The 11,515-nt window shown below is 37.2% G+C and overlaps 1 long non-coding RNA gene across 2 annotated transcripts; it reads right to left on the reverse strand.

Moving 5' to 3' along the window:
- Positions 1-716: 716 nt before the first annotated feature.
- LOC308185977 lies at positions 717-10,353 on the reverse strand. Of its 2 annotated transcripts, none has more exons than XR_013943864.1 (3): positions 9,624-10,353; positions 5,088-6,535; positions 717-2,199 (listed from the first exon to the last, which is right to left on the reverse strand). It is a non-coding gene; the product is annotated as an uncharacterized lncRNA (long non-coding RNA). The 2 variants fall into 2 exon arrangements; XR_013943865.1 differs by lacking the exon at positions 9,624-10,353 and adding an exon at positions 8,167-9,533.
- Between the last annotated feature and the right edge of the window lie 1,162 nt (positions 10,354-11,515).

The following is an 11,515-nucleotide window of genomic DNA, read 5'->3' on the forward strand; positions in this document are numbered from 1 at the left end:
GTGTAACGAAGACCCATGATAAGATACAGAGATTTGGAACAGGCTGAGCTTGAGAAATGCTGGGACTGTAATTTGCAAACCACCAGGCTTGATGTGAAAACTCTGGGTATAAGCAAAGAAATCTTCACAACCAACTATATAAATAACGCTGGTTATGATGCAATCTGAAGCTAGCTCAGATTAGTCCCCTTCAACATTGCCAGGCATAGGAAGGAATGTCATTGGAAAGAAATTAAATCTGAGATTTCCATCTGGCTAAATTACAGGGTGATGACGAGTTATTAGGCCTCATCTACCACCCAGACAAGTAGGGCAGGAATAGGCATCCATCCGGTCGAACTGAATGCCCTCCTACTCTTACCACTCATGCTCTGCTTTAGTGTCAGGATGTCTCTGGCTTTAAATGAAATGTCAAATATAATTTGGCTTTGGTTATACAAGATATATGATTGCCCTTGGAGAAAGTTGATAACTCAGCGTACTCTGTGTCAAATGTGTACCTACCTGATAGCTTAGTCCATAAAAAGCACTAGCTTGCTTTCCCTGAACTGCATGAAATACTCAGGTTCCAAACAGACCTGTCTGCAATTTACACAAATAGGTCCATTTTGAAAGAAAACCTTCCTATCAGAAAGGAGAAATGGCTTATTGAAAGTTGACTCCAAGTTAAATTTCCAAATGGCACTGCTGCACATTACATTAGCATTCAGTGAGGGGAAGGCAGTTACCGTGCCGACGGTGGATAGCTCAGCAACAGATGAGGCATTATGCTAAATGGCACGTTTGGATTTCTTCAAGACTTGGTTTGGAAACTTTCATTTGGAAGAATGACGTAATTTCAGAGATGTTTAAACTGCTTGAAATCGGAGCAGGGCAGAAAACACAGAGGGGATATTTATGATTTCTGATGGCTTTAATGTTCCTTACAGTGTCTACTACATCTATGTGTTGTGCTGAGAGAATGGAAGTATTACCTGAACACATCTTCAGACTTCCTGGTTTAGATGAACTTTTAAAACCAGTGGGGTTTTTTGTGTGTTTTTGTTGTTGTTATTGTTGTTTGTTTGTTTCATTTTGTTTTCGGCCTGATTTAATGTTTTTTTTTTGTTTTGTTTCTTTAAAAAAAAAAACACAACAGTATCCGGCTTTGCTGTGAGTCTGAACTTTTTATATTTACATTGCACTGGAAAAGATATGTTACTAGTAAACCTTATCCGCACTTCTACCTGATGGTTGCAGCCATCACCCAGAAAACATGATTTCAGTCTGACTATTTTGTATTTTGCTGTGCTTGTGATTTCTTATACAGGCTGTCCTCAGGACTGGAATGCATCATGCCTGTTCCACTATTAGCATACATAATACACTAGGAGAAAGACTCAAAACTTTACACATTCCCATTTAGATTTTTGAAAAGCCACAGTGGTAAAATGTAGAGAGTGACAGATACTGCACAGAAGGACATAAATAAAGAGGCAATATACTTGTCAGTCACAGAATATGACAAATACTTCATATACCCAAATAAAAGCTAGTAACCTAAGCTGACTTACCTTTTCAGAAATAAGGTTACATATGTGATATTTTATGCTCTTGTTCCAAGAGCAGCAGACAATAAGTTTGACTCCTGTGTCTAAAAATTCTCAGCTTTTTTTTTTTTTTTTTCCTAGCAAATTTAGTGGCAATTTTGCCTGGGACTGAAAAGCACTTCAATAAAAACTGTGGCTTATCCTCATTTTCTTCTCTTTCTTGAACAGAGTAAGTATTTATTACCTCTTTGGTTTCTTTGTTTCTAACAGGACTGATAAAAAACTGGAATGAATCTCCTTAAATGAACATGTGATTTTTCATGCTCATTTCAAATTTTTAAATAGTCATTATTAACATGTTATACTGCATATCACACCTACTTCACCTCATTCATGCTATGCCAGCCTGGTATTTCTTATTCTCTTTATTTCCCATGCTTTCAGTGGTCCTTCGTTTCCTCAGCTCTCTGTTTTCCCCATCCTTCCTGTTCACCCTATCCCTTTGAGCACTTCATGAGCAGCTTTACTTCTAGTTCTTGAAGAAGTTAGTGATGTTTCTCTTCTCAAATCTCAATCTTCTGGGCTACCCACAGTCACATTTATGCTCTTCTAAAGCCATTTCATTCTTCAAAATAAGAGTGAAAACTTCCAACAGGAGCTTTTAATCCACCTGTTTGAATTTAAAAACAAAAATGTCTATTTAGCTAGGTTCTTAGGTCTCAAAACACCTCAGGAGAATTCATTTCACTTCAAGATACAGGAAAGGACTAGAAAGAAAAAAAAAATCATAAATATCATGCATTATGCCAAATTTAGAAGAAAACTGAGAAGCTAAACTGCTATTTAACGTAGAGTTAAAAGAAAGAAACACTTCTAGATCACTAATATTACCTAGGATCTCTCAACTTTGCCTCTTTCTGCCAAAATCTTATGCTTCAGCACCCATGTGATGTTTGTTCCTACAGCATTTATATTGCCATCTCAGTTGAGAATTACCAGTCACTTTCCTGGATGAAGTTTTTTCTCTTTTCCCTAAATGTTGAAATATACTTAAATCTGGGGGCAAATCTGTCACTAGCTTCCATGAACATTTGATCTTGAAGTTCCATTTTCACCTAGCACACATTTTAGTTATGTGAATCTATTCTATATATTCATTTTATTTTGTATAACCTGTGGTCTGCATTCCTTATTCCTCTGTAGTCCCTCCTGTAGCTTATTCCATGAAAAAATAATATTGATACAGAGACAAACAATAACAAGTCATCACTGCAAAACAGCAAGCTCAGTCTATGCCCTCAAAATCTTTAAGCAGAGCAGAAGGGAAAAAAACAGATGGATTTGCAGCATGACCAGAAGGTTAACAAAGCTAGGCCTTTTCCAATGAGCTATAAGATTATTGTTGCTTTTCTCTCTAGACCAATATTGATTATATGTTCCAATTTCGTTCAGATATTGAATTTGTTTTATTGGGCAAACAGCTGCAGTCTCCATTTCCCATCCCTTAGCAAATATTATTTCAATTCTTTTGAACTCACGTTGCACAAGTGTGACTGCTACACTCACAACAGGTTTTTCCATCATGCGACACAGGTCTAGGACTACGTGACTGGTCTGAACACAAACTGACATACTGATTTTACTCAAATATTTCTTCCCTGTGCCTTTATTGTTGTATTAATGAATTGCACAGTTGTTCTCCTCCTGCGGAGAGGACCATACCACTGGTCCATCTTGTCAGGTAAGCTGTTGCCACTGGATGAGAAAACATGCCACCTTAATATTATCTTCACAGAAGACAGGAATTAAGGTATATCAGAATCATAGAATGCTTTAGGTTGGAAAGGACCTTAAAGATCACATTCCAAAGCATTAGAAATATCTCTTCAAAAACATACTTTTTAATGTTTTGAAATGTTTAGATTTCAACTTTTGTTTTTAAAATTATAATATAGAGCAAGAAGCATAGTTATGAACAGTTGCTCCAAAAACACGCTCCAAATATTTCACTTCAAAATGTCAAAAGAGAATATGTATGTCAAAATATTATCTGAGCCTCATCCCTTCACCCAATTTTTTTCCTCATGTCTTCTCTGAAACAATGTTCTCATAATGTGAAAGACATATTGGTTCCAGTGGAACTGCATTTTATTGCAGCATGTGTTCTGCTATCTTTTTGACAAAAACTTCTGGGAATACTGTTTCAGGAAGCTTTAAGATCCCAGCCAATTGAATAATCTTTTGGGGTGGATTGATCAAAGTTATTCCATATCCTGTGCAAAACTAGTCCTGTGAACTACCAAGATTATTGCAAAAACAGATAAGGCAAAGCATATATTTTACCATCCATTCCTTTTTTTTTTTTTTCTTCTATAGATTTAGATTTTTTTTTTTCCAAAAATGTACTTTATTAAGCTATTTGTGGAAAATGTAGGAGATTTTTTTTGTTTGCTTTTTGTTATTGTTGTATAGGTTTTTTTGTTTGTTGGTTGGTTGGTCTTTTTGTGTTTTATTGTTGTTGTTCTTGTTTGTTTGCATGTTTTGAGGTAGAATATTTTATGTCTTTTTGAAACCAAAACCTCTTGAGTTTAAAAGAATAAAGTATAGCTGATTTTTCTTTATGTAGAAAATACATTATGTCATAAGTTTCCAAAGGAATTTTCAAGAATAATTTCCAAACCAGCTCCAGCTCTGAGATCATTGTGTGTGTTCACAAGTAAAATTAAGCACAACTCCACAGTCACCCTAAAGTTCATACTATTACATATTTATGGTTGAGTCATCATACTTGTATATATTAGCCCTACAATTCTTCCTTAATTTCATGTATGAGGTTTCTCCAGACACCTCGTAATTTTACCTTGTTTTTGTAGTTTGCTTGAAAGGCCCTTTAACAAGTAGGCTTTCACTAAAGGATATTCTTGGTGTGGGGTCTCGAATTTTCTTGCCCTGATTTCCTTTTTTAATATTTTACCATCTATAAGAGATACTCTAAATGACCCTCAGAACAACTCCTAAAAAGGCTATAGCAGAAACTGAAAATGTTGATAGGCTGTATAACAGCATCTGAGAAAGCATGTGAAAGACTGATAGTCATTATAGTGCTGACAGCAAGTTAACATACTTACAAAAGGATCCCAAAGAAAATGAAAAAAAATGACTACGGAAATAATCAGCAGGTATAGGCAATTCTAATTTACTTGTAGATACATTCTGAAATTGCAATGTTTTGCCTCTTAACATGAAAGAAGATAGACTTAAAGTGATCTCTGTTTTCCCATCACCTCCCAGCTTGCTTGCACCTGTAGAAAGGCACATACAAATGCACAAAGGTTTCATCTTCAAAGCCACCTACTGAAGGTGAGACTCAAAACATTTAACAGATATAAAAAGGAAGGAAAGGTCCTTTATATTCTGATACATGACTGAAGATGTGCAAACAGGGAACAGAACAACTAGGTTAAGTATGGGAATAAATTAAGGAGAAAGCACATTTGCTGTAGCACTGGCCTTTCAAACTGAAAGTGATGGCATGATTAAATAATTGAACTGTCTCACCTTGCACAGTTAGACAGAAGTCCAATAGGAATAATTATTCCAAAATGGATATGAAGGCAAATCATGCTCTTTGCCAGGCTAGACACAGAAGTCCAAAACTTGACTTTTTGCTGCCTTCTGGGTCATAGTGGGATCAAGATCAATGGGTTGTTTTTCTTCAAAAAGAAGAAAAAAGAAAAAAGAAAAAGTGTCTTTTACGTCACTAGGGCTGATCCCTTCATCAGTAATTTTCATTGTGAGGACAATGCTTGATTATTGCTTTTTGTCAAGTAGTGCTGCAACAAGAGGCCATTAAATAGTTCTAAGGATTAATTCCCAGCTTCATTCAGCATATCATTTCAAGCCCAAGCATCAAATTTATCATCTTGAAGTCTTACTTTCCTGAATTCCCTCTCAGAATGTCTGGACATTGTGCATGACATGGAAGCAACACCAGTCACAGCATCCAAAGCTCTCCCATTGCTTAGGTAGGCATGTCCCAATCCCAAAACCACACAGACCTCCTGATGGTCATGTGCCAGTACATACATAGTCACCTAAACCACAGCACAGGATTCTATGAAAGTCTACAACTGAAATCTAGCTTCGAATATCTTGTCCTTAAAATCCTCCAATCACAGACTATTATTTTTTATGTTTCCATATTCCTTGGATTTTGGAAGGTGAATTCTTCTGGTGAAAATTAAGCTGATATACTCTTCTCCTACAGATTTTTTGTGTGGTCAGAAGTGTACTTAAAAGGGTTTCTGTCAGTGATTAAAGGTACACAAGAACTTCCTCTCCTTCTCCTTTATCATCACCATTGTTTCTTGACTTTCACTGGTTCCACTGAGCGCAGTTCCTTCAGTCTTCTGAACTTAGTGGGCTGCAGTTGCAATCCTTCTCCTTAATTTTCTGTCTAAATTGATTTTTCTTTTTCTTCACAGTAAATATAAGTACATTCAGCTATTCTTCCAAGCCTTGTGGGAAAAGCAAAGAATCATTCTCCTTCTCAAGTCACTTCTCAAATTCTCTCCCTTTTAAACTCATTAAAAACACTATTTATGAACATTTAAGCTTCTCTGCATCAGGGAACTCTTCTTATGTTATGGCTGTAGATCTTCCTCTGCACTGAATGCTTCTTTACAGTTGCTTTAATGACCCCTTCCTAAACAAATATAAGTAACTCTCCACAAACCCCCCTCCCATCTCTTTTCAGTTCTGCCACTTGGCATTCATTCACTTTTTTTTTATTATTATTATTTTTTTTCCCATCTTCACAGTTTTCTAATAGTTTTTCTTCTAGTCAATCCTTGTGACGTTCTTCTTTCTCATCCTTCCCTCACACCTGGCGGTCCAACAGAAGTCTGAATATGATTTTTCTTTGTTCCAGGTGAACCCAAATTCTGACAGTCATCTCAGTATCCTTTATATTCTTATATCCATCTACATCTTTGTGTCCAGTGAGTCTGGAGGAAAAAGAAAATAATAACAATAATAATTGGAAGAGGCACACACAATGTTTTGTTTAAACAAATAGAGTGTGTGGAACTTTAATTTCTACTTTCTTTTAACCACTTTTAAATATTCACAGGAGAGTTTAGTATGGTGAAAAAACAGACAAACAAAAACAAACAAACAAATAAAAAAACAGTGGATTTTCTTTTCCATTCTTCCTCATTTCCTATCATACTGAACTGAAGTTATATCTTCATTCAGTGTCCCAACAGCTCAGTCCATGCAACAGATAACCCTTGAGAAGAGGTGGAGGCCTCACGTTCATGTCTTTGCAATTGGATTGGTGACTATATCACTAGAAGCAACCCGCATGAAAAGAGGAGGGAGGGCTAGGTAACCTCCCTGTTCTCTCTTCTCCCTAGCACCTAGGACTTTTGGATGCATTGTGTGTTCCTCTGTCTTTGTGATATCTGTGCTTCTTCCCTGAGGACACAGCTGTTAGCATGCCAGCCATGCAGCATCACAAAGCAGAAATGTCCCTTGCCTTGGGAGCACCTTGGCAACAAGTCGCAAGAACATTTAGCTTATTGGAGCAGGGGCTTAACATGGCAAACAGCCACCTGTCTTTAAAGAAAAGGCATTTCAACTCCACAAAGGTGATCATACTCGACACTGAAATCACCCAGGCAACCACTGTTCCGTGGCCTTCTCATCACACATGCCAATTATTTTCAAGGTTTGACACACTGTGGTGAATAAGCTTTTAACATTTTGATCAGAATTATTGTTAAATAGAGAATCCTTTATGCTTTGTGCCAACTCTTATAGACACAAACCACTCATTTGTGGCTAGCAACGATGGTGAATAGCCTACAAAAAGAAAATGTACACAGTAAGACTTGCTTTGTTTACCTTACAGTTCACTTATGAGTCTACACTGGGTTAAGAAGAAAGAAATAAGAGGGGCCTGAGACACAGAATGATTTCCTTTCTCTCCATCAATGATTCATCTGGTATGGGAACAGATCCTCAGCTGTGGGTATTTAGGGAATTTAGAGTCTTTGATAATCTTAATTTCTGAAGCCCCATTCATGCTGCAGATAACTGTACACTAGAGAGCAGTCCAACTCAGCAGGCAAATTTAAGTTTTTTTTTTCTCCACTTGCACCAGGTGGTCATCTGAAAGATAGCCACTAGAGCCCAAGTGACAGTAGACATTGAGGACAGCTGGCAAATTAGGCCTCAGGGCTGCTTTTGAAACAATGCGAATGTAACCTTATGCAGTAATTTTATTAAGAAAACAAAAGCAGTTCCCTGTAGAGGAGAATTATTATCAGGATGTCTCTAGCAATGATTCTTAAAGGCTGAAATCCACCAGAGTAATTAAATACAGCTTGGTTTATGAAAAAAAAATAAAAAACACATTTCATTTTTCAAAATCCTTTCTGTTTGACACTAAGTTGCTAATGATTTCACAATTAACTTATTGTTTTTAATAGATTGCTTCTAATCTGTATGAGTTTAATTTTATATTTAAGACACCTAAATGTAGGTTTTCCCAGGTCAATGGAGATCCATTGAGTACAGTCAGTGGAGCCTGAGGTACTCAGCAAACTATTCATTGGGTTTGGGCTTTAGTTACCTGTATGCAGGACTGTGCTGTAATTTAAGAGGCTGGAGGGTCTATGAGACATTTGTGGAAACTGGCAGCTGTCATACAGGACCTGTGGGAGGTTTCCTCATTTTAAAGCAGCGCTTAAGAGCCAGATAGACAGCACCTGAAGACATTTCAGATAGCTCTGGACACCTATGTGTGAAGAACTGAGCCCTAAATCTCCACTAACCATAAGGGGAGCTACATGTAGATTTCCATATGTACATTGACTTTCTTAATTTGTAGCTATATCTTATAATAGATGCTTTAGTTGATTAACTTCAATGAGCTAACACTGCCACTAGATCAGTGGACTACAATTGCAGAGAACTGCCCTTAGTTTCCCAGTTGACAGATTATCTTCTGAAATATAAAGAATAGTGGGTGGTTTTTTTTGTTTGTTTGTTTTTTGTTTTTTGTTTTTTTTCCTCTGGCTATATCTGTGCTGAGCTTGTGATTGAATGAAATAGCGCAGGGCCAGCTGGCTTAAGTTCACTGCACCTCTGTTCTGTTCAGAGGTAGAGCAACAGCAGGAGTCAATCTTCACCTTTTTCTGAGGTTCCTACTTGCTCCCCATCCAAAGCAGAATATGAGTAAAACTGGAGTAGCTGAGCCCACCTGAGAGTCCATACTGAATTCAAGAGCAAGCTGAAGAAAACAGGAATCTAGGTGTCACCACTGTTTTTCAGTTCCTCATCCATAAATTAGAGATTCTGGTGGCTTGCTTTTTAATGCCAATACTGTAAGCTTTGTGAGGCTGTCTCAGCTTCACGTTACGTGTCTATACAACATCAAGGGAATGCCCCAGCCCTTCCTCCTTATTCCTCCTCCCCTTTCCAATAGATGAATCAGACTCTCAAATTCTACTAGCTCCACACGGAGCTGCTTTTTGTGTTCTGACATACAGTATCTTTATATCCCTATTTTTTTCTGGTCTGCGACTCAGCTGATCCCTCCATGGTGACTGCTGCCTCTTCTCAGACCAAAGAGCAGTCTTTAACAGGCAATCATCTTTTACTCAGCAGATGTGTCCGAACAGCTGGAACTCCCTTCTCATTTCCATATCAGTGGCTCTCCCTTTCGCCACATCTCTTTGCTTATTGTCTCTTTTCTGATACACTTTTGCCAGCTGACCACATGAAGCTGATGGTAACATTTCATTTCAAAGGGCATACATCTTTCTGTGCCAGCTTTTTCAAAGGTCTGTGTTTCTACTGCATGCAGTAGAATGAGGTACTTCCATATTTCAAACCGCTTTGTATTTGTGTGTGTGTGTCTATAGAAAGATCACCTTATCTCTGCAATGCTGTGATACAATGAATAAATAACAGAATGTCTAGCAGAAGTAAAATGTTTATTGGGCTTACTGTAGGAAAATTCTTCTAGATAATATTTCTTAAAAATCAGGAAAGAGCAGCAAGATTGTATAGCATTTTCACACTTACCTAGCATCTTATTGTGTTAGTAATGCCTCTGTTACTGAGCTGCATTCAGTATGTAATCAGGTCTTAAGCTATTTCTCCAAGTCAGAGTTGGGGCACCAGACACTTAAAGAGGACACAGTTGGTTAATTGTGCCTTCCAGCTGTATCTAAAATCACAGGAGGTGTTATCAATTTGCTTGTATTAGCACAGCAATGAACTGCTAGTTCTTTGAAAAGTTCTGCAGACATCAGAATTAGCTATCAGCCACTTTAATAGGCTAATGGAAACTGACTGTGTTTCCTCCTAAAGCAAGCAATAACAAGAGTAACATTTTTGCTCTTAGTAGCTTGTGCACACAGCAGAAATGAAATAGCTGGGTACATCAATTTGCCTGCATACTTTTTAACACACAGTAATGATATCTTTTATTGGAAAAACAACAACAACAAAAACCACCCAAGCCAAAGCTCTGTTTGCATTTGTTTCACGTGAATAAACTCTGAAAGTATTACAATATTCCCAACTAAAACATCAAAAGAAAATAAAAATCAAAAACAAAGGAACAAAAAGAGTTTGTAAGATAATAACAGTAAGTACAACACGACCAGTTACAGCAGGAGTTAAAAAGCCTAAGGCATAAAAAACACACGCTTAATCCCTTGTATTTGTGGTACAATGGGGTTTTTGATGCTTTATCACAATGATGCCAAGTATATTGGAAATCAGCTGTATTATAAAAGGTGGTCCTTCAGAAAACAAACCCTGATAGACACCTTTAGCCTATTAAGGCATGCAATAGCATTCATAATTTGTCAGTGACTTGGTTTGAATTAAATCTTTATCAGCAGCTGTGTTTCCTCTGAGGTGCTAGGTAAGGGTCAAGCTTTTATCTTTGCTTTTTGACTTTCTATTTTTTTAACTTGATTTTGCCTTTACTTTTTTATTTTGTCCATTTTATTTTTTTATTTTTGAAAGAAAGATAGAATTTTCAAGTCACTGCATTATCCATGAACTTGGGGTATTTAAAAATAAGCCAGCACTCATATCCAAGATAGAACTGTGAATGCTGGCAACAAGCTATTTACATAGATCACAGTTAAGAGCTCTAGTCTGCTATAAGGAGGCTCATGCATGTATTCTTAAAGACATCAATATAATGGACCACCTTGTATAAGGGTTACTGAACCATCAGTAAAAAGATATTCATTTGGATAGTAGGAACACAGAAGTTTATTCTGATTTGTGATTTTAGGATTATTTTTTTTTCTAGATACAAATGAAACTGTAAAAGTTCATGCAGAAAAAATGCAAGTCTAATTACATTGTTGGACTTCCCCATAGCATTAATGTAACTAGGGACAAAGCCCAAGCTTATCTAAAAATGAGTTCACTGAGTACAAGGAAAAGCCAGTTTGCACAAAATGGAGATCTAAATTATGCCAAAAAATAGTCATGTCGCTGCACACGTTTAGCTCTTGTGTTTCGGATCCACCTGCAAAGAAAGCTGTCATAAACGAGAACCTGTTTCTGAACATTCAACCCTAAATAAGTGCAGCCATCTTATCTACTCTTTCGTTTTATACACAGGTAAGTAACACAAATCTCAGCTGGAAGTTCCTTGCATCAAAACAACAATGTGAAACAGGAATAAACTGCCCTTTATTTGTGATTAGGTTCAGAGAATTTAATGTATAGTTCTTGCTATGATAAGACTGGAAGGAAGGAAGCCAGCATATTTAAAGGCAATACAGAGCAAAAAGGTTAAATTCTGCCTGAGCAGAGTGAAAGAGAAAACTCCCAGTAGCTTCAGAAAGGGTAAGATTTCATCCTGGAGTGTTACAAAAGAGTGAGAAGAGAGATGGAAACCATGCCGTGACTTATGAGACAGGGGAGTACCCCGCAGGTAACTTCCG

This window comes from Anser brachyrhynchus, assembly GCF_964034855.1.
Source record: "Anser brachyrhynchus genome assembly, chromosome: Z".
Taxonomy (NCBI): Eukaryota; Metazoa; Chordata; class Aves; order Anseriformes; family Anatidae; genus Anser; species Anser brachyrhynchus.